Genomic DNA, 20,910 nt, shown 5'->3' with positions numbered 1-20,910 from the left:
CCGAATGCTTGCTTGGCGGCAAACACCCTACTGGGCGCACATCTGCTGCCTGCTCCGACGCTCGCAATGGCTCCGTGAGGTGGGTTGTCTCACCGTCTCCCAGACGTTGGCAGAGACACCGAGATACAAGCATAAGGGCAGCCGCGGCAACATCTCGAAGCTGGTAAGTGACGGGAGGTCGACGCCCAGGGCCGGAGCTCTGAACTCTCTCTTCCACACACGGGCTCTGGCCAAGAGGAGTCAGCCCCGCTTAGGGCTCTAGTTGGTGGTCAGCTCCCGGCTCCTTGCTGTCCTTTGAGCTCCTGATGGTGTTCTTCTGCCTCCAAGGTCGGTCGGCCTTTTCCTCCAAGAATGCTGCTTCCTGGAGCTGAACCCGAACAACTCTTCCGATCAAGGGAGGACAGGAGACCCCGGCCAATCGTCTCTTCGCACCCATACATCGGCCAACACAGTTTTTCTCACACTCTGAAGAACTAAATATGCATTATTTTCTAATTATGAACAAACGCGTCAGTGTTTAGTCAAGAAGAGGCCAACGTGGGGCGCCAGGGTGGGCTCAGGTCGTGATCTCAGGGTTGCGGGGTCCGAGCCCCACGTGGAGCTTTGCGCTGTGAGCACAGAGCCTGCTTTGGATTCTGTCTCCATCTCTCTCTGCGCAACCCTCCCCCCCCCGGCCCCCCGCCAGCTCGCTCTCTCTCAAAAATAAACATTTAAAAAACATTTTTTTAAGAAAAGAAAAAAAAGACCAAAGTATTCATCGAAGGGCAAATCCAACCACTGCAAAGGGGATCGATGGCTGATCATTGATCTTAGTCCTCCCAGCCCCGTCCATAACCCCCCCCCCCCCCCCCCCCGCGCCACGTGAAACCTGGGCCCCAACAGCCTCGTCCCCACCCCTCGGCCCGCCCCCAGCTACCGTCAGACACTCACCGCTCGGGGGACGGCTCAGGATCACGGGCCAGGGGATGTCTAGGTCCCGAGGCCACAAACGCCCTCTTGCTTTCCTTCCCAGTTGACCTCAGTTCTTCGTTCGAAGGCCAACTCGGTGCCACCTTCTCCTCTAAACCTCCACCAGCCTGGGAGCATCTGACCTGTAGTCGTCCTGCATGGAGACTGCCCTGCTTTGGGCCCTCTCCCATCAGACTAGGAGTTTGTGACACAGCCAGGAAGTGGAGGCAGGATTGCGCAGAAACGACTTGCGAGGACTTCGGAGGTCGAGGCCAAGCTTCATTCACGCCGGGCTTCACAACCACCATGCTGTGTGACCTCAGGGAAGGGAACGGACCCCTCTGTGATCAGTTTCCTCGTCCGCAGAAGGGAGGAAGATGGAAATGCCTCCATTAGAGTTGTTGGACAAATTGAACTGTAAGTAAAGAGGCAGATAAGCCTAACGCAGGTTCTTATCACTTCCCTAACCTGAAGACTGGGAGAAGTTCAGGGGCTGAGCAGTGGGAGGGGGACTGATGGCACCTTCTGTTACCTACAGGCTCCTTTGGGAACAGGCACTTCCAGGTTTGGGGCAGCTCAGGATGGCCTGGGCAGGACTGGATCCCGCAGATGGAAGCCCCAGGAAGTGTTCCGTAGCATGAAGAAAGTGGCTTGGGTAGGGGTGAGGTCCCCGTACCAGGAGGGTGCCGGCAGGAAGGAGGGCCCTCTGCCAGCTAGAGCTGAACAAGACCCCCGCAGACTTTATCCCAGACTCAGAACCTGCGAGTAAGAAGGGAACAAGTTGCCCCTCTGGGCCCTGAGCCCTCTTGGGTCTGAAATGAGAGAACAGGGCTAGACCTCTCAGGGGGGCAACTGGGTTACGGAGGGCAGCTCAACCTTGGAAGAAAGCCCAGCATTCCCACACCCTTCCCCTGCACATCCTTGACCTCATGACCTTTCATCAGGAACAGCTTCTCCCACTCCACCCGTCTGTCCCCTACCATTTGTCTCAGTGTTTCCTTCACTTTCCACCTACTAAGCACTAAATCCTAAAATCCAGCTGCCCCCTCAGGACATTGACTTTTCTCTTCTCTAGAGTGGCTGTGCTTTTTCAAACACTCCTGGTTCTAAAGGATTTAGAGGAGAAAAAGATGGCCTTCTTTGCTGCTCATTTCCCCTTCCCAGTCATGTCCCTGTCCTCCTCCCTCCAACGTCCGTCTCCTCTGAAGTGCAGCCCGTCGGACTGTGCCACCCCTATGTTGCCGTCACATCTACCCACGGTCGTTCACGGAGGACTCTTCACCTGGCTTAAGCCTCGCTCTCCTCCCGTTACTGTCCGTCAGGCTTTTCGGCCGTGAATGCCGATGTTCCCTCCAGCACCTCGGACCCGGTTTCTCAGCCTCATTTTCAACAATCCTTTCTGCATTTCGCCTGGTCATTGTTAACTTTGCCACCTCCCACACGTCCATTTCAAGCATCCTGTTCTCCAAAAACCACTTTCTACTTTCCTGCCACGTGTCTTAATAGCTCTACTCTCCGCCAGTCATTTTTTTTCTTTTTTGAAAGAGAACTTTCTATTACTTCTAGGTACAGAAAATTCCACAGCATCCAATCAGCCCAGTTTGGTGGCCAGTTCTCCAGCCTTGGCCTTTTCCAGCTTTCCAGCGGCGATGCAAGCCACCGACTTTGGACCCAGCACGCTGCCTCCCCAGGGACAGGGGATCGCCTCATGTCTGTCACTGGACTTGGTCCTGATGGGTTCCACCGGCTCAGCCAGAGCTCCTTTGTCTCCCAGGCTACCCTGCGTGAAGGCAACAGCGGTGCAGGTCTCCCCGTGGACCCGATGTCCCAGCCTGGCCTTCCCCTTGATGATGCCCCGGGGAACCCCCATCTTACAACACAGGGCAGCCAGGAAGCCACCAGTTGCATGGGATCCACATCATGTGCAGTCACCACCAGCTGAGCCTTCCTGTTTTCCACTAAGGTGGTGACAGTATTAACCCAGCTCAAAGGACAGGCAGCCTCTTAGCAGGGACATCCCCTTTGCTGGCAGCTTTCTTCTCAGCCCTGCCCAAGTCTCTTCTCTTGCTTTGTCTCTGGTCTGTGTCTGTGGGTCAGCTTAAGCAGTTGAGTAGCTGTTTGGCGGGGCAGGGGGGGTGGTCCTAAGGCCTGGGCGAACTGGTTAGTCATCAGAGGCACTTTTAGACGTTTATAGAGAACAGCCCTTTGCTGCTGCAACCTGATGTAACGGGGCCATTTGACAAAAGGGTGAGGTCCCTTTTGGGCTGGATGTCCTGTCCAATGCTAAAATTCTTGGTCTTTTTCTTAAGCAGGGGATTGACCGCTTTCTTGGCCTCCTGCTTCTTCACAACAGGGCCACCTTCTTTCCTTTTGGGATATGGGATGGCTGGAGAAGAGAGTGGTTCCCCACCCTTGCTGCCTGGAACCCTCTTTGTTTCTCTGCCTCCCTTCTACCTAGTTATGATGCTGTGGCCTCATCACTAGAATTCACTTCAGTAATCATCAACTCCTTATCAACTCCTAAGTCCTCTTACTTGGGAGAACCCCAACCGTAGTCAATTTAACTCTACTTATCTGTCACCTGAGTCTGCTCAGCTTAATGTGGTGGGAGAAGAAAACAACAACTAGATCTGTGTAGACTGATCCCACATCTAGTTGCTAACTGCGAATCTTACATGGGCACTTGCCAATGTCTAGCAGTCTCAGTAGGTTTCTCCCATCAGCTTACTCCTCCGTTCTCTGAACACCATTTCCTACCTTCTCTTACATCAGAATTCCGGCCTTCCTCCCGGTTCACCTTTGACCCTTTCTTGATTCACTGAGAAATAGAACAGAGACACCTTACTTTCCACATCTTCCAACCCGCTGACACTGCATCCACATCATGTCCTCGTAAAACGCATGGCCCTCCTCCTCTCTTACTAAGGTCAACAACGGCTTTGTCTCTCTTCTCTGCTAGATCACTCCCGTGTACAAAAACAACTTTTCCTTGACCCATCCTCCCCTGCCACTACAACCAGTGCCTCTGCTTTCCTTACAGCAAAACTCTTCAGAAGAGCTCTCGGTGTTTGTGGTTCTCCCTTGCCATTCTCCCTTTATCCACTTCTGGCTTTATCTCTACAACTCGACAGATTCGGTTCGTGGGTAAATCACCAAGGACCACCATTTTCCCCAATACAAAATCGATTTCCAAACAAGTCAAAACATGATCAGCAAAATTGGAAAGTACAATGAAATCTTAGTTTCTGGGAAGTATGAAAGAAAAACTTAGGGCAAATGTTCCATCAAACACACTGAAGTAGGGTAACATCTGCCTAACAAATTGGCAAATAGTCTTTTTTTGCGAGAGAGAGGGAGAGGGAGCACAAACAGGGGAAAGGCAGAGAGAAAATCCCACCCAAGCAGTGTATGGGAGTCACACGCAGCGTGGAGCCCGACACAGGGCTCAATCTCAAGACCGTGAGATCATGACCTTAGCCGCAATCAAGAGTCAAAATGCTTAACTGACCGAGCCACCCAGGTGCCCCACAAATAGTCTTAAAATATGAAAATTGTCATTGATACAGAAGATACAGGCAAATAGGCACTCATACACTTGTGGGAGGCCTAGGTGAGTCTATTTATAGGGAAATTTGAGGATATGTATTAAAAGCCAGAAAATGTACCATTTGACCCAAGAATTCTACTTCAAAGTAATTTTTCTTTTGGACTGAATCAGAGCTAATCATTAAGATTAATGTAAAGGAAAGTCATGGCAGCCTTCTTCTTCTTCTTCTTCTTCTTCTTCTTCTTCTTCTTAATATTATTATTATTATTATTATTATTATTATTATTATTTTAGAGAGAGAGAGAATGAGAGTAGGGGAGATGGGCAGAGGGAGAGAGAATCCCAAGCAGACTCCACACTCAGTGCAGGGCCCGACACAGAGCTCAATCCCACGACCCTGGCTGGGATCATAACCTGAGCCAAAATCAAGAGTCAGACTCTCAACCGACTGAACTACCCAGGCATCCCATAGCATTATTGAAACAGTGAAAAATCATTAATGATTTAAAGGCCAGGCCAAATAATATAAGAATGAATCAATTAATTATGGAACAGAACATAGAATGTTACAGTCTCTAAGCTGCTGATTTGGAAGTGCTCTTAAGTGAGAACATTCTCCAAAGTAATCAGTACGTTCTTATACTATGTATATAGTATGATTCTAATTTTGTATCCTGTTTATGTATATATAAACTCAGACTCATTTATTTTTTATATATTATACACATTTACCTATACTATATAGAAACTAAATGACAATCTTGTAAATGATAGCTCTTTTTCTTCTTTAAAACTTCTTTTTAGATGTTCTCAGGTACTGAAAATACCAGTGATGATATGGAATGTCACTGGAGAACAGTCCCTCTGAGTTCCATGTGTCTACTCTTGAACTTCATTGCCAAGTTCTTTGAAATAGGGCCATGCTCCCTGTACTCCCTTGTTCTGTCTCCATTCACTCCTCATGCTGTGGTTATTCCCTCACTTTTGTCCTAATATTGCTATTAAGAAGAGCCTCGGTCTCCTAATTTTCAAATTAAATTTCCACCTCTAGGTCCTTCCTTGAACCCAAGACATTTTACACTGTTTTCCATCATTTAATTCTCCAAAATCTGTACTCCTTTGCTCTCCAGGGCACTTGACCTCTCCTGGGTTTCCTCCCACCCGGGGTTTCTTCTCCAACCCTTCCCATTCAAGGGGGTCCATCCGTGCTTGTTTTTCTTCTCATGTTGCGCACAGTATCGGAATTTTTAGTTCCAGTGGAAGATTTACCCTGAAGCCCGTAAAGTTCATCCTGTGGCCTCTCACTTGCAACTTGCGTGGGCAACTCGGAAGGCCCCGGGAAGGACCTTAGTATTAAAGGATTAAGTATGACTGTCATACAGATATACAGTAAACGTATCAAAGATTTCATTTTAAGCGTAATGGGGGAACCAGGCAGATGTTATATGTGGTTCAAAGGAGAAAACAACGGACATATTTATAGATCAGAAATACTGAAATGAAGGTACAAATGGAGACAAAGGTCCCCGCACGGGGCAGGATTGGTTTGCATTTCAACGTATAAAAATTATCTTGCCTTGCTATCAGTTGTCTACCGTTCAGCCTTGTTAAGTAGCTCCTGTACAATCAGAATCAGCTGATGCAAAAGACGTGTTGTGAGCAATAGTTTTCTATGAAGCACAGATTTTTCTCTCCAGTACAGCAGTCTACACATAACAGTCATATTTAATAAAATAGACGCCAGTAAGATACCTGACTACACTTGGTTAAGGCTGCTCTCTTCCCACTTGGAGTTGGCACATCTCATGTCAGAAGCTCAGGGGTGGCCACGGAGGTTTTGGGGGACCCAACTAGGGGAATATTGAGGTAGGGATACACTTAGATTGGATTTAACAGGATATATTTATGTGGTCCCTCATTGCTGTCGGGGTAGACGAACGGCTTCCAGCAATGGTCTTACTTACCTACCCTGAAGCAAAGGTGCAGGGTCCAACCGGAATTCAGGATATTCCATGGCAACATCAACAACCCATTTGCCACCGACCGTCACCAACTTAAATAATATTTAAGATCCTCAGATCTCACCCCTCAAATGAAAGAAGCGTGATACGGGGGTTTTTGTTTTGTTATTTTTTTCATACTTGACAGCAATTCGACAAATCTCGAGTATTTGCAAGACACATTATAAGGTATAAGCTGTGGTGCTGAAAGAAATTTATTTTTTTTTCTTTTTTTTAAATCTTTATTTTTGGGAGAGAGACAGAGTGTGAGCTGGGGAGGGGCAGAGAGAGAGGGAGACAGGATTGGAAGCAGGCTCCAGGCTCTGAGCTGTTAGCACAGAACCCGACACGGGGCTCGAACCCACAAGCCGTGAGACCATGACCTGAGCTGAAGTCGGACGCTTTACTGACTGAGCCACCCAGGTGCCCCTGAAAGAAATTTTTCTAAATTATCAGTAAGGAAAAAGTTTTGGCCAACCATGCTGGAAGGAGGATTGAACTACCTCTCTATTCTCTCTGTAGAAAACATTTTAAACATTGTTAAATGAAGAAGGAATCAGAGTATATGCAGCAAAAACAAAAAACAAAAAAACATAGGGGTTTTTATAAAAACACTGCGAACAATACAAATGATGTATTTTGAGGATTTTGTGACGTTTGTGGCATTTTTCAGCTTTTTCAAATTCATCATTTATTATGATTTCCTGTAACATGCTAAAGAAATATTTCTTTTTTGAGAGAGAAAGAGAGCACAAGGTGGGGAGGAGAGAGGGAGAGAGAGAGAAGAGAATTTCAAGTGGCTTCTAAGCTCAGTGCGGAGCCCGACGTGGGGCTCTATCTCACAGCCATGCGATCACGACCTGAGCCAAAATGAAGAGTCAGATGCTCAACCGACTGAGCCAGCCGGGCCCCGCAAGAAATATTTCCTTATAACCTAATTTTGTACTTGTAGTTTCGTATTTTTTTCTCTTAAAGAGGGCCCCCCAAGTGAATAAACTTCAGGCCTACAAACCTACGTCCGACGCTGACCTCCAAATGGAATCATACAGTATGAAGCTTCTCAGACCGGCTTTTTTCACGGCGCGTATGCATTTGAGGTTTATCCGTGTCCATTTGTGGCTTGATAACTCATTTCTTTTTATTGCTGAGTAATGGTCCACTGTCTGGACATACCACAGCTTGTTTCTTTATTCCCCTCTTGAATGTCATCATGTTTTGGCAGTTTAAAAAAAAGAGGGCTACTCAGGGTGCCTGGGTGGCTCAGTCAGTTAAACGTCTGGCTCTCGATTTCGGCTCAGGTCATGATCTCACAGTTAGTGAGTTCGGGCCCCGCACCGGGCTCTGTGCTGACAGGGCCGAGCGTGCTTGAGATTCTCTCCCCACCCCACCACCTCTCTTCTCCCATCTAAATAAATTAAAAAGTTTAAAATTTTTTTTAAAAAAGAAAGAAGAGAAAGGGGCTGCTATAAACATTTGCATGCAGGTTTTTGTAAGGACATTGGAGTTTGTGCCAGGATCATGTGGCAAGAGTGTGTTCAGTTTTGTAAGAAGCTACCAAGCCGTCTTCCGGGGTGGCCATACTGTTTTGCGTTCCCACTCACGATGAATGAGGGTTCCTGTGGCTCCACGTCCTTGCCAGCATTTGACGTGATCAGTGCTTTGGATTTTAGTCGTTCGAATGGGTGTATGTGATGGTGTCTCACTGTTGTTTTAATCTGCATTTCCCGGGGCGCCTGGGTGGCCCAGTCGGTGAAGCGGCCGACTTCACTCAGGTCACGATCTCGCAGTCTGTGAGTTCGAGCCCCGTGTCGGGCTCTGGGCTGATGGCTCAGAGCCTGGAGCCTGCTTCGGATTCTGTGGCTCCCTCTATCTCTGCCCCTCCCCCATTCATGCTCTGTCTCTCTCTGTCTCAAAAATAAATAAACGTTAAAAAAAAATTTAATCTGCATTTCCCTAATGACACGTGACGCTGAGCATATCTTTATATGCTTATTTTCCATCTGAGTATCTTCTTTGGTGACTGGGCGACTGCCGTGTCCCAACTGTCAACTCCAAGCCCATAGGAGTCTGATTATCTTCTCATCTCAAGTGACCAGTGAGTGGGCCCTTGTGAACCGTGATGCAGCCACCAGGGTCGGGGGTGAAATGGGTCCCTAGTCTATCAAACCAACACTGTCCTTAAGAGGCGCCTCCTGAACGTGAGCAAATTACAACCCTCCTACTGGTAAAGTGGCTGCCCCACTGCCAACACCAGAGGGGGACAATACCTATTCCCCATCCAGCGGGGGTTTAGACTCTCAGTAAAGCCCTCTCCACCCATTATTTTACTTTTTTCTCACAGTGACCCTGCACAGCAGCGACTACAGTTCCCACTTTGTCGGTGAGGACACAGACTGAGAGGTGAAATAACCCACCCAACGTCTCTAATAAGCTAGCAAGTGGCGGTGCCAGGGTTTCGTGGCCAGCGGCTGGACGGGGCCTCTCCTCCCCCTCCTTACGGATGGGACGCGGTTCACTGAGCTGCGGGAAGGACCGGAACACGTGACTGCCAGCGCGTGGCCACCTCAGGCCACTTCCCGCCGTTCGAGCCCCACAGCGGTCCCGTGAGGTAAGGCAGGGCAGCGCTCGGGGCCTTGACTGGCTCGGAAGTGGCAGACCCAGGAGAGACGAGACACAGGACAGGCGACGGTTTTCGGGACATCAGGAAGGCCCAGTGTCCGAGCATGGAGTGGATGAGAAAGGACAGCCCAGGAAGCGACCACTTCACTCAGTGAAGGGGCAGCAAGGCTCGCCACGAGGTAGGGCCTCGGAGAGCTGGGTTTGCTGGGCCTCAGCCCTCGGAGGTCCTTCCTGCAGGCCGGATGACAAGATCTGGGAGAGGACAGAGAAAAGCTTTCCCTGGATTCGCCAGCACCAAAACAGAGAGGGGTTTTGAGCGCGGGTTGGATCAGACCTCCCAGGGTTTGGGCTCCTCTCTGACCTCGGGCAAGTTGCTGATCCTCTGAGTGAGAGGCAGAACGTCTCCGCCTCCGATTCCTCCACCAACGAGGCTTCCAGACCCCCACTGGCACGTTTTCCCCTCGGGATGTCTCGGCTCGAGCTTGTCCCACCTACCCCTGTCTCCCCCGGGCCTGCTGCCCCTGCCAAAGGAACCAGGCTCCCAACCTTTGGCCACCTCTGCTCCCTTAACACCCACCCACCCAGCCACCAGGGGTTCCTTATGGGCAGGGCTGATGGGCTCTGAGGGAGGGGGAGCGGCCTGGAGCTCAGCTCAGCTTGGCCGTGTGTGTGTGTGTGTGTGTGTGTGTGTGTGTGTGTGTCGGGGGGTGATAAGAAAGCATGTTGCCACATCCACGTTGTTCACTGTGGCCTCCCCAGCACACCGAACAGTGCCCGGCTCATGGGGGCGTTCGAGAAAAATGTGTTCTAGAGCAGGCAATGCATAGAGTGAAGTGACGGCAGAAGAAACCAAATACACAGTTAGTTGAAACTTATCTTGCCTACAAAATTCTAAATACCTTACACAGATTTGTTCGTTCACTTTTCAACTATGTGCTGAGTGTTTACTTCATGCTGGACACTTCAGGCACTGGGACTAGGGCAGCGAATGAGCCCAAAGGGGGAGGAGATGAAAACAAAACAAATCAATCAATCAATAAGCTAACTTATTGATCAATAAGCTAATGATAAACGCCAACAAAAGTTGAAAAAGAAAACACAGGAAAATTCGACAAATATTTGGATATTTGACCATTGAGCGAACCAACGGATGAATAAAATGGCGTGGCCAAAGCCCGTGGCCTGAGAGTGTGGCAATGGAAGTCCCCCCGGCAGGCATGGGCGGGAAAGAGAACACGGGTTCAGTTTCACAACGTGTTGAGTTTGCTGGTGACACAGATTCCTGGAGAACTGGTAAACGCAAACGTGAACGTTCAGGTTCATAGCCACATACACAGACGCGTGCACATCCGGCGCGATCGAGAATAAAAACGCTTCAAGCAGAGGAGGAAAGAACCCAAATGAGGCGGGCGTGGCCCTTCAAAGCTGGAGGGTGCTACGCGGCCCACGTCCCCACGGGGCACGCTGGCACGCCCCGGGCCCCACACCGGCTCCAGCACGATTTCCTCCTCCGAGGTCGGCTTCTGCCTACCTCTCGGTCCGCCTCACCTTAGGGAAAATGTCCCGCAGGGAGATCTTTCCGGAGAGTTTACGTTGTGGTTTTGTGGAGGGTGTAGCAACACCACGCGGGGCTGGAATCCCGACGGAGCCTGTTTCTCAGGGATTCGGCTGGAATTGGCTGAGAACCTTGACGTGCTGGTGCCTGCTCGGGCCCCCCCCCCCCCGCCCTTGCACGAGGGGCATGGACGGTGTGTTCCGGGTGGATCCCTCAGCCGGTCTCTCCTCGCTCCCATGACACACCCGAACACTGTGGGCACATTCCTAAACCGAGCTCCCGAACCTGACGGGACGATCTCAGGCCAGCCCAGAGGTCCCGTCCTCCCCCTGTTCTGACCAAGCGCTCGTCCCCGTGACGGCCCCCGACGGGCAACCGGTGACTCACCCGGCAGAAGGTGGTCCATGCTGCTGTGGAAATCCCTGCCCGGTGGTTCCTCCCCGCCCAGAACACGGCGCGAGAAATTACAAATTTCAGAGTCAGTGGTAGTTAGCACAGGTCAGAGAAAACACCGTGTCTTTAGCCTTCTGGAGCAAGCATAGCGCATTTGATGATAAATGGAACTCTGGATGTATACAGCCATTTGAAAACGTGTTGGGAACGCCTGCCTGTAAAAGTTGCCAAGATGAGCCTCAATCACTAAAATCAAAGTTGACATCTTCTGAGTGAAACACAAGGAAATTACCCCACCCAAGAAAACCAAGTTGTCAGGTCACCTGTGCTAGCAGGCTCCAAAAGGGCTTGGTTGAACAGAAGTACATTCACATCACAGAACCCACCGGGCATAAATGTGCGAATACCCCCCCCCCCCGCCCCCGACCAGCCAAAACGATGTGTCTGTATGACTTTGGACTAAAAAGGTCACGTTCACATTTCTCAACGTTGCTGGAAGTATTTGTTCCCAAACCCAGCTCCAAAGTCCATACATCTTCCTCTCCACCAAAGGGCTACCTTCTCAATCTCCTCATTTCTTCCAGAGGTGCCTTCATTCTAGTACTAGGCTAGGCACAGAGGGTCAAGAGTAAATGTAAATCATAACCCTGCCTTAAAATAGCCAAAACAATCTTCCAAAAGAAAAACAAAACTGGAGGTATCACAATTCGAGATTTCAAGTTATACTACAAAGCTGTAGTATTCAAAACAGTATGATACTGGCACAAAAATAGACACAAAGATCAACAGAACAGAACAGAGAGTCCAGAAATAAACAATCCTACGGTCAACTAATCTTCAACAAAGATGGCAAGAACATGCAATGGGAAAAAGATAGTCTCTTCAACAAATGGTGTTGGGAACACTGTAGGGCAACATGCAAAAGAATAAAACTGGACCACTTTCTCATACCATACACAAACATAAACTCAAAATGGAGTAAGGACCTAAATATGACACCTCAAAGCATAAAAGTCATAGGAGGGAGCACAGGCAGTAATCTCTCTGACATCAGCTATAGCAACATTTTTCTAGATACATCTCCTGAGGCGAGGGAAACAAAGGGAATACTAAACTATTGGGACTACACTTCTGCACAGCAAAGGATACGGTCAACAAAACTAAAAGGCAACCTAGTAAATGGGAGAAGATATTTGCAAATCTGATTAAGACATATCTGATTAAGAGTTAGTATCCAGGGGTGCCTGGGTGAATCAGTTGGTTAAGTGTCCAACTTCGGCTCAGGTCAGGATCTCACAGCTCGTGAGTTCGAGCCCCATGTCAGGCTCTGTGCTGACAGCTTGGAGCCTGGAGCCTGCTTGGGATTCTGTCTCCTTCTCCCTCTGCCCCTCCCCTGCCTGCTTGCTCTCTTTTTCTCTCTCTCTCTTTCAAAATAATAATAATAATAATAATAATAATAATAATAATAATAAACATTAAAAAAATTTTTAAGTTAGTATCCAAAATATATAAAGAACTTATAAAACTCAACATCAAAAAACCTCAAATAATCCAATTTAAAAATGGGCAGAAGACATGAATAGGCATATCTCCAAAGAAGATATCCAGATGGCCAACAGACACATGAGAAAATGCTCAACATCACTCATCAGGAAATGCAGATCAAAACCGCAACGAGATATCACCTCATAGCTGTCAGAATGGCTAAAATCAAAAACACAAGAAACAAGTGTTGGTAAGAATGTGGAGAAAGAGGAATCCTTGTGCACTGTTGGTGGGACTGCAAACTGGTGCAGCCACTGTGGAAGACAATATGGAGGTTCCTCAAAAAATTAGAACTACCATATGATCCAGTAATCACACTACTGGGTATTTACACAAAGAATACAAAAACACTAATTTCAAAGAATACATGTATCCCTAGGTTTATAGCAACATTATTTTTTTTTAAATTTTTTTTAATGTTTATTTATTTTTGAGACAAAGAGAGACAGAGCATGAATGGGGGAGGGTCAGAAAGAGAGGGAGACACAGAATCCGAAACAGGCTCCAGGCTCTGAGCAGTCAGCACAGAGCCCGACGCGGGGCTCGAATTCACGGACCGGGAGATCATGACCTGAGCCGAAGTCGGACGCTCAACCGACTGAGCCACCCAGGTGCCCCGCAACATTATTTACAATAGCCAAATTTTGGAAGCAGCCCAAGTGTCCATCGAATGATGAATAGATAAAAGAAATGTGATATAGGGGTGCCTGGCTGGCTCAGACAGTGGAGCATGAGACTCTCGATCCTCAGGGTCATGAGTTCAAACTCCATGTTGGGTGTAGAGATTACTTAATAAATAAAAATGTAAAAAAAAAAAGATGGTATATACATACGATGGAATATTACTCAGCCATAAAATAGAATGGATCTTGCCTTTTGCAATGACTTGGGTAGAGCTAGAGAGTATAATGCTAAGCAAAATACATTAGTCAGAGAAAGACAAATACCATATGATTTCCTTCGTATGTGGAATTAAAGAAACAAAATCAACAAAGGGGAAGAAAAAGACAAACCAAGAAACAGACTCTTAACTATAGAGAACAAATTGATGGTTACCAGAGGGGACTTGGGGGATGGGAGAAATAGGTAATGGGGATTAAAGAGCACACTTAGGATGAGCTCTGAGTAAATGTATCGAATTGTCGAATCACTATATTTACACCTGAAACTAGTATAACACTGTATGTTAACTATACTGGAATAATAATAAAAAAAAGGATATAGAAGGTCCATAATGAGAAAATGAAGCCCATAAATTTATATACAAAAAGACAACAGTATATTTTTTTCTAGGAGGCATAACCACAGAGGAGGAGGTCCCTTTGTGGAAATGGCCCACAGAAGGCCTCGGGGAGATGGAAATTCAGTGAACACACGACATTAAGCTTGAAGAAAGATAATCTTATTTGATGGCTCTTTACAATCAAGAAAATAACATACTTTTTTTTGAGAGAGAGTGAGCTGGGGAGGGGCAGAGGGAGAAGGAGAGAGAGAATCTCAAGTATGCTCCACACCCAGGTGGAGCCCAACACAGGGCTCAACCTTGAGATCGTGACCTGAGCCAAAATCAAGAGTCGATGCTTAGCCGACTGAGCCAGCCAGTGGCCCTGTCATACTTTTTAAAGGACTGGGATGAGCACTGGGTGTTGTATGGAAACCAATTTGACAATAAATTTTGTCAAAAAAATAAATAAAATCAGTTTTGGCAAAAAGAAAAAAATTATTAATTTCTATAAGAAAGAAGTTGGAGGGGCGCCTGCCTAGCTCAGCTGGTAGAGCATGTGGCTCTTGATCTCACGGTTGTGAGTTCAAGTCCCATGCTTGGGTGTAGAGGTTACTCAAAAATAAAATCTTAAAAAAAATTTGACTTTTTACAATTAATGATATGGCATTTTGTGCATCTTAGGGGGAGCAAATGGCTGATGTTGAAGAGCGAGGCAATGAGGAGAGACCCCTTTTCTGAGCTGCGCAGGCCAAAGCCAAGGCCGTCCCATCCTGGACACTATCATTCTCTACTTCAGCCCACCGGGCCCTGGCATCTCACCCCGGGTTGTTCTCGTATTTATTTTGGCCAGTGTGATATAAAGGGAAGAAACTTCGACATTTTTTCGTTCCTTATTTTGCCAGGTTTTACTGATGTTTGTTTGGTGATCAGCATGCAAATACCATAAATAATTTGTATATGATTCTTAACATAAGCACCAACTGCTAATGTCATGTTAATACAATTTTTCTCTAAAGCATTATTCTAACCACCTTCCAAATTAAAATTTAGAGGCAATTTCTCCCCAAAAATGAAAATCGCAAGTCCTAGTATGTTAAAATATTGGTAAGTTTTTAGGTCTTTTATGGAGAATTTCAGAATTTGATGACATAGCCAGTAAGAACGTTAATAGGGAAAACAAGACTGCCCAGTATCAAAGAGAATGTCATGGGTTCCTATGGGTAAAGCCAAGACCAAATAGGTTTTTAAAAAAAATTTTTTTAACGTTTATTCATTTTTGAGAGACAAAGATAGAGCATGAGTGGGGGAGGGGCAGAGAGAGGGAGACACAGAATCCGAAGCAGGCTCCGGGCTCCGAGCTGTCAGCACAGAGACTGATGCGGGGCTCGAACCCACTGAACGGTCAAGACCTAATCTGAAGTCACACGCTTAAACAATTGAGCCACCCAGGTGCCCCAAGAGTTCTATTTAAGCAAACTTATATTGGGGCACCTGGGTGGCTCAGCCAGTCAAGCGTCCAACTTTGGGCTCAGGTCATGATCTCACGGTTTGTGGGTTCGAGCCCCACGTCGGGCTCTGTGCTGACAGCTCGGAGCCTGGAGCCTGCTTCAAATTCTTTGTCTCCCTCTCTCTCTTCCCCTCCCCTGCTTGCTCTCTGTCTCCCTCTAAAAAAATAAATATTAATTATAGAAATTATAATAATCTAACAAATAAATTATGGAAAGGAAAAAGTAGTAACTTTATAGACACCATCTTGACCCAATGATCAAGGTTAGCTGATAAATCATGTTGGTAACATGAGCCTCCTGTTAGCAACAATAGCAATGACAATGAAAAGAGCATATAACCTCTGAGATCGTCTTCCCGAAGAATTCGAAACACCAGTTATTCATGAGGAAACCGAGCAAATCCCGAGTGAGGAATATCTGACCCAATATTCCTCAGAAGTGCGAAAGCCATGAGCAACAAGGAAAAATTGATGAACTGCTACAGATCGGAGCAGATGAGGGAGACAGGATGACTAATACTAGAACTAGTCCCAGGACAGAAAAAGTACGTTAGTGGGCGAATTGATGAAATCCAAAAGAAGTGTGTAGTTTAATGGTATTATACCAATGTTAATTTATCAGCTTGATCAGTATGTTAATATTAGCAGAATTTGGGCGAAGGGTATACAGGAACCATCGGTGCAATCTTTGCCATTTTTCTGTAAATCTGAAATAATTTCTAAATAATTTTTTAAAAAAGGAGAAGGAAAAAGGGGAGAGAAAAGTAAAGGGAAGGAGGAAAACGCTGTTGGTAGGATTGTAAAATGGTACAAGTGTTACAGAAAACAGTATGGCGGGCCCTCAAAAAATTAAGAATAGAATTGCCACATGATCAAGCAATCCCAATTCTGGGTATATATCCAAAGAATTCAAAGTAGGACCTCAAAGAGATATTTGCATGCCTATGTTCCTTTCAGCATTATTTGCAATAGCCAAGAGGTAGCAACCCAAATGTTCATCAGTGGATAAATAAAGAAAGAAAATGTGGTTTAGGGGCACCTGGGTGGCTCAGTCGGTTGAGTGTCTGACTTCAGCTCAGGTCATGATCTCATGGCTCCTGGGTTCAAGCCCCGCATTGGGCTCTGTGCTGACAGCTCAGAGCCTGGAGCCTGCTTCGGATTCTGCGTCTCCCTCTCTCTCTCTCTGCCCTTCTCTTGCTCATGTGCTGTGTCTGTCTCTCAAAAATAAATAAACATTAAAAAATTAAAAAACCAAAAAAGAAAATGTGGTTTATGCATACCGTGAAATATAACACAGCCATAAAAAAGGAAATCCTGTCCCGTGCTAAAGGATATTATGCTAAATGAAATAAGCCAGTGACAAAAAGACAAATACTGTATGATCTCACCCACCCATATGAAATATCTTAAGTAGTCAAAATTGTAGAAACAGAAAATGGAAAAGTAGTTACCAAGGGCTGGGGGAGAGGACAGGACGATTAGTGTTTAATGGATATGGAGTTTCAGTTTTACAAGATAAAAAAGTTCTAGGATCAATTGTATGATAATGTGAATGTAGGGGACTTGGCTGGCTCAGTTGGCATGAGACTCTTATCTCCAGGTTGCGAGTTTGACAAGGTCCACACTGGGTGTAGAGATTACTTAAAAATAACATCTTAAAAAAAATAATGTGAATACACTTAACACTACTGAACTGTACACTTGAAAATGGTTAAGATGAGGGGCACCTGGGTGGCTCAGTTGGTTAAGCCTCTGACTTCAGCTCAGGTCATGATCTTGTGGTTTACAGGTTCGAGCCCCTTGTTGGGCTCTGTGCTATCAGCTCAGAGCCCGGAGCCTGCTTCGGATTCTGTGTCTCCCTCTCTCTCTCCCCCTCCCCCCTCATGCTCTGTCTCTCTCTCCTTCAAAAATGAACATCAAAAAAATTTTTTTTAATACATAAACATTAAAAAATAAAAATAAGTAAATAAATTAAAGAAAAAAAAGCTAATAAAGACAAAAGACGGAAATATAGAAGCAAAGGTAAGAGATATGGATGATACACTCGTTCAATAAGACCCTAGAGACAGAAGAGGGAATGAGGCAGAATCAGTACTTAAAAAGATACCGGCTGGAGCGCCTGACTGGCTCAGTAAAGCATCCAACTCTTAATCTCAGGGTGGTGAGTTCAAGCCCCACACTGGGCATAGAACTCACTAAAGAAGGAAGAATGAAAGAAGGGAGGGAGGAAGGAAGAAAGAAAAAACTGATAATTTACCAGAGGCAGTTTGACCACGAAGCTAATGAGATCTTTCAAAAAGAAAGAAAGAGGGGCGCCTGGGTGGTTCCTGTCAGTTAAGCTTCCAACTTCAGCTTGGGTTATGATCTCACGGTAGGTGAGTTTGAGCCCCGTGTCGGGCTCTAGGCTGTCAGCGCAGATCCTCAGAGAGTCTCCCGCTCTCTCTCAAAAATAAATAAACATAAAAAAAAAAGTTTTAAAAAGAGAGAGAGAAAGAGAGAGGGAGGGAGGAAGGAAGGAAGGGAGGAAGGAGAAAAGAAAGAAAGGAAAGAAAGAGTGAGGGGGAGGGAGGGGGAGAGAGAGAGAGAGAGAGAGAGAAAGAAAGAAAGAAAGGAAGAAAGAAAGAAAGAAAGAAAGAAAGAAAGAAAGAAAGAAAGAGCTGATAATTTACCAGAGGCAGTTTGACAATGAAGCTAATGAGGTCTATCAGAAAGGGAGGGAGGGAGAGAAGGAAGGAAGGAAGGAAGGAAGGAAGGAAGGAAGGAAGGAAGACAGAGAGAAAGAGAGAACGAAAGAGAGAAGGAAGGAAGGAAGGAAGGAAGGAAGGAAGGAAGGAAGACAGAAAGAACGAAAGAGAGAAGGAAGGAAGGAAGGAAGGAAGGAAGACAGAGAGAAAGAGAGAACGAAAGAGAGAAGGAAGGAAGGAAGGAAGGAAGGAAGGAAGGAAGGAAGGAAGGAAGGAAACCAAACAGACAAACAAACAAACTGATAATTTCCCAGGGGCAGTTTCAGCAGTTCCGGCACGAAGCTAATGAGGTCTGTCTTCTGTCTCCTTCGAGAAGGAACTCGGCCTCGGGATGGTGGTCCTGAAGCCGCAGGCAGGCCCAGGTCGGCCAGCGCTGTTTCTATTCAGCCACCAACACCCCGCGTCGGGTCTCACTGAGCAAGCACGGCACGCATCTGACCGCAGGATGCGTGGACCGCATCTTCCCCCTCAAAGACCGCCTTTGAGTTATTGACCCTCATCCACGACCAGGTAGGGAGGGTGCAGCCAGACAAGGGATCCCAGGAGCAGGGGGACCTAGGCTTGCGTGCCCGTGTTCCCTCGGGGTCTGTCTCTCTCCCCTCAGCACCCCAAACACACTGAACAAGGGACAGGAGGCAGTCACGACAATGAGCGATGAAGCTGAAAGAAATGTCCCTAAATGACCAGTAATCAAAAATAAAATTTAAATCAATCCTTCCAGAGGGTTTTTCTTTTCCCTCTGAATAATATTCATAATCTCATACATGAGATTATAAAATATCGTTGCCCTACGAAGAGGCAGTTAAAGGGTCTGGGGACAAAAATGTATGGGGGGAAAGTATTACAGAGATGTGTTGGCAGTTAATAATAAATGTTTTCATTAAATTTTGTTTTGTTTTGTTTTTTAAATGCTTATTTTTGAGAGAGAGAGAGAGAGAGAGAGAGAGAGCACGCACGCGCAGGGCAGGGGCAGAGAGAGAGGGAGACGGAGGCTCTGAAGCGGGCTGTGCACTGACAGCACAGGGCCTGACGTGGGACTTGAGCTCACGAACAGTGAGATCAGGACCTGAGCGGAAGTCGGACGCTCAACCAATTGAGCCACCCAGGCGCCCCTCCCTTTAATTTTGTGATACCTGTGGTATTCGTCCACATTTTAAAAGTTATAATTAGTTGTGACTCCTTTTCCCTTTCTTCACATTCACTTTTACATCCATTGTACTCATCATCTTGGATCCTTGCGAGTTGAACCGGGTTCAGCCTCCACAAGTTTGTCACGAGTGGCCACTACAGGAGGAAGAAAGGGAATGTATAGTTTCAGAGGTAATGGGACAAAGCAGAATACTTTTCAAAATCTTTAATCAAGCCGAAAGAAGTATGAAAGGAAGGAAAGGCCCAGGAGGACCGAGGAGCTGGAACAGTAACAAAGCACATAGTAAGGAAGGTTGAAACTCACTGAGCCCGCCTACTTCTAGGAATCACTTTCAGTTCAACTGAAAGATTCTGACTTCGTGAAACACGACAGCAGAAGACAGACAGACAGGAACGATGACAGAACTTTGCTTTTCTAGAAAGAATAGAGTGGTACAAAGTGGGGGTGAAGGGCTTCAAGAGATTTCCTTTCCACGAGAGACCTAAGCACTTACCCCTCCTCACCCCTCCTTCACGCCCTTTTCCTCGGACACGTTGAAAAGTTTGGTTTTTGCTTCCCTGTGACAACTCTTTCTCCCCGAACGTGTAGTGCTACGCTTTTGCTTGCTTAGAAAGGAATTTGATGTCTCCTAGACGACAGTGCCACGTACTAGCATTTAATACACCCAACAAATGCAACTGTTTTTCGTGCACATTTCTGTGAGTTTTGAGAAAAACTAGCAAAAAATCCAACCTGCAGCCCGCCGAGGCGCTTAATGCTCCCCGAACAAAAATTTGTAACAAATACCTAGCCCTGTTTTGTGCTTTTCTTCAATTACGTAAAAGGCACACTGTCCAGTCGTTCTGGAATTTGCTCTTTTCACTCAATATTATGACTTTCAGATGCATCGACACGGCTCCCAGTCACTCATTGTGACTTCCATTGAGTAAACAGACGAAATGTACTCGTCTCCCACCATTGACAAGACACTTGGGGTGACCTCCTCCGAGCAACAGGGTCACTCTGTATGTCCCGATGTGCTAGAATCTCTCCACAGCGGATTCCTGAAGGTGAGACTGCCGGACCTAAGTGTACCCCCCGATCTCCAGCTTTGGAAGATACTGACAAATTCCGCTGGGAAGGGGCTATACTCCCACCAGCCGTGGGCAGCTCCGATTTCTAACCAACACTTGCTCTAAATGGACTTACGTTTTTATCAAGTCGAAGGGCATCCAATTGTACCTTATTGCTGCTCGAGCCGGTATTTCCCGGACTCCTGGTAGAGTTGAGCGCTGTAAATTATTTAGCCACATCCTTTATCGGCTTGTAAAAAGGAGGTTATGTTGGGGCACCCGGCTGGCTCAGTTGAAGAGTATGCGACTCTGGATCTTGGGGGTCTCGTGAGTTTGAGGCCCATGCCGGGTGTAGAGAATGCCTCGATAAAACTTTAAAAAAATGATAAAAAATAAAAACCAGGCTACGTTCCCTTATTGATTTGTAGTTCTTTACGCTGGGTATCAGTTCTTTGGTTTGTCACACCCTCCCCCTGAGGCTCCTCTTTTTCTTTCACTTTTTGATACTGTTCACCGGGCAGGTTTCTTAAACATTTAAAAAAAACGACTGTACAGACTTCGGTCGTAAGTACCGGCTGGTTGGCTGGGTGTGCTACCCTGGGTCGGCCTCACTGCCGGATTCTGG

At 46.7% G+C, this 20,910-nt stretch overlaps 1 pseudogene; it reads right to left on the bottom strand.

Moving 5' to 3' along the window:
• Positions 1 to 2,539: 2,539 nt before the first annotated feature.
• On the bottom strand, positions 2,540 to 3,834 carry LOC132684124 (large ribosomal subunit protein eL8 pseudogene; annotated as a pseudogene).
• Positions 3,835 to 20,910: the final 17,076 nt, after the last annotated feature.

The sequence above is a fragment of the Panthera onca genome, chromosome C2 (assembly GCF_046562875.1).
Source record: "Panthera onca isolate mPanOnc1 chromosome C2, mPanOnc1 haplotype 2, whole genome shotgun sequence".
In the NCBI taxonomy this organism is placed as follows: domain Eukaryota; kingdom Metazoa; phylum Chordata; class Mammalia; order Carnivora; family Felidae; genus Panthera; species Panthera onca.
Note: the sequence above shows the minus strand (reverse complement) of the source record. Positions and strands in the feature narration are given on the sequence as shown.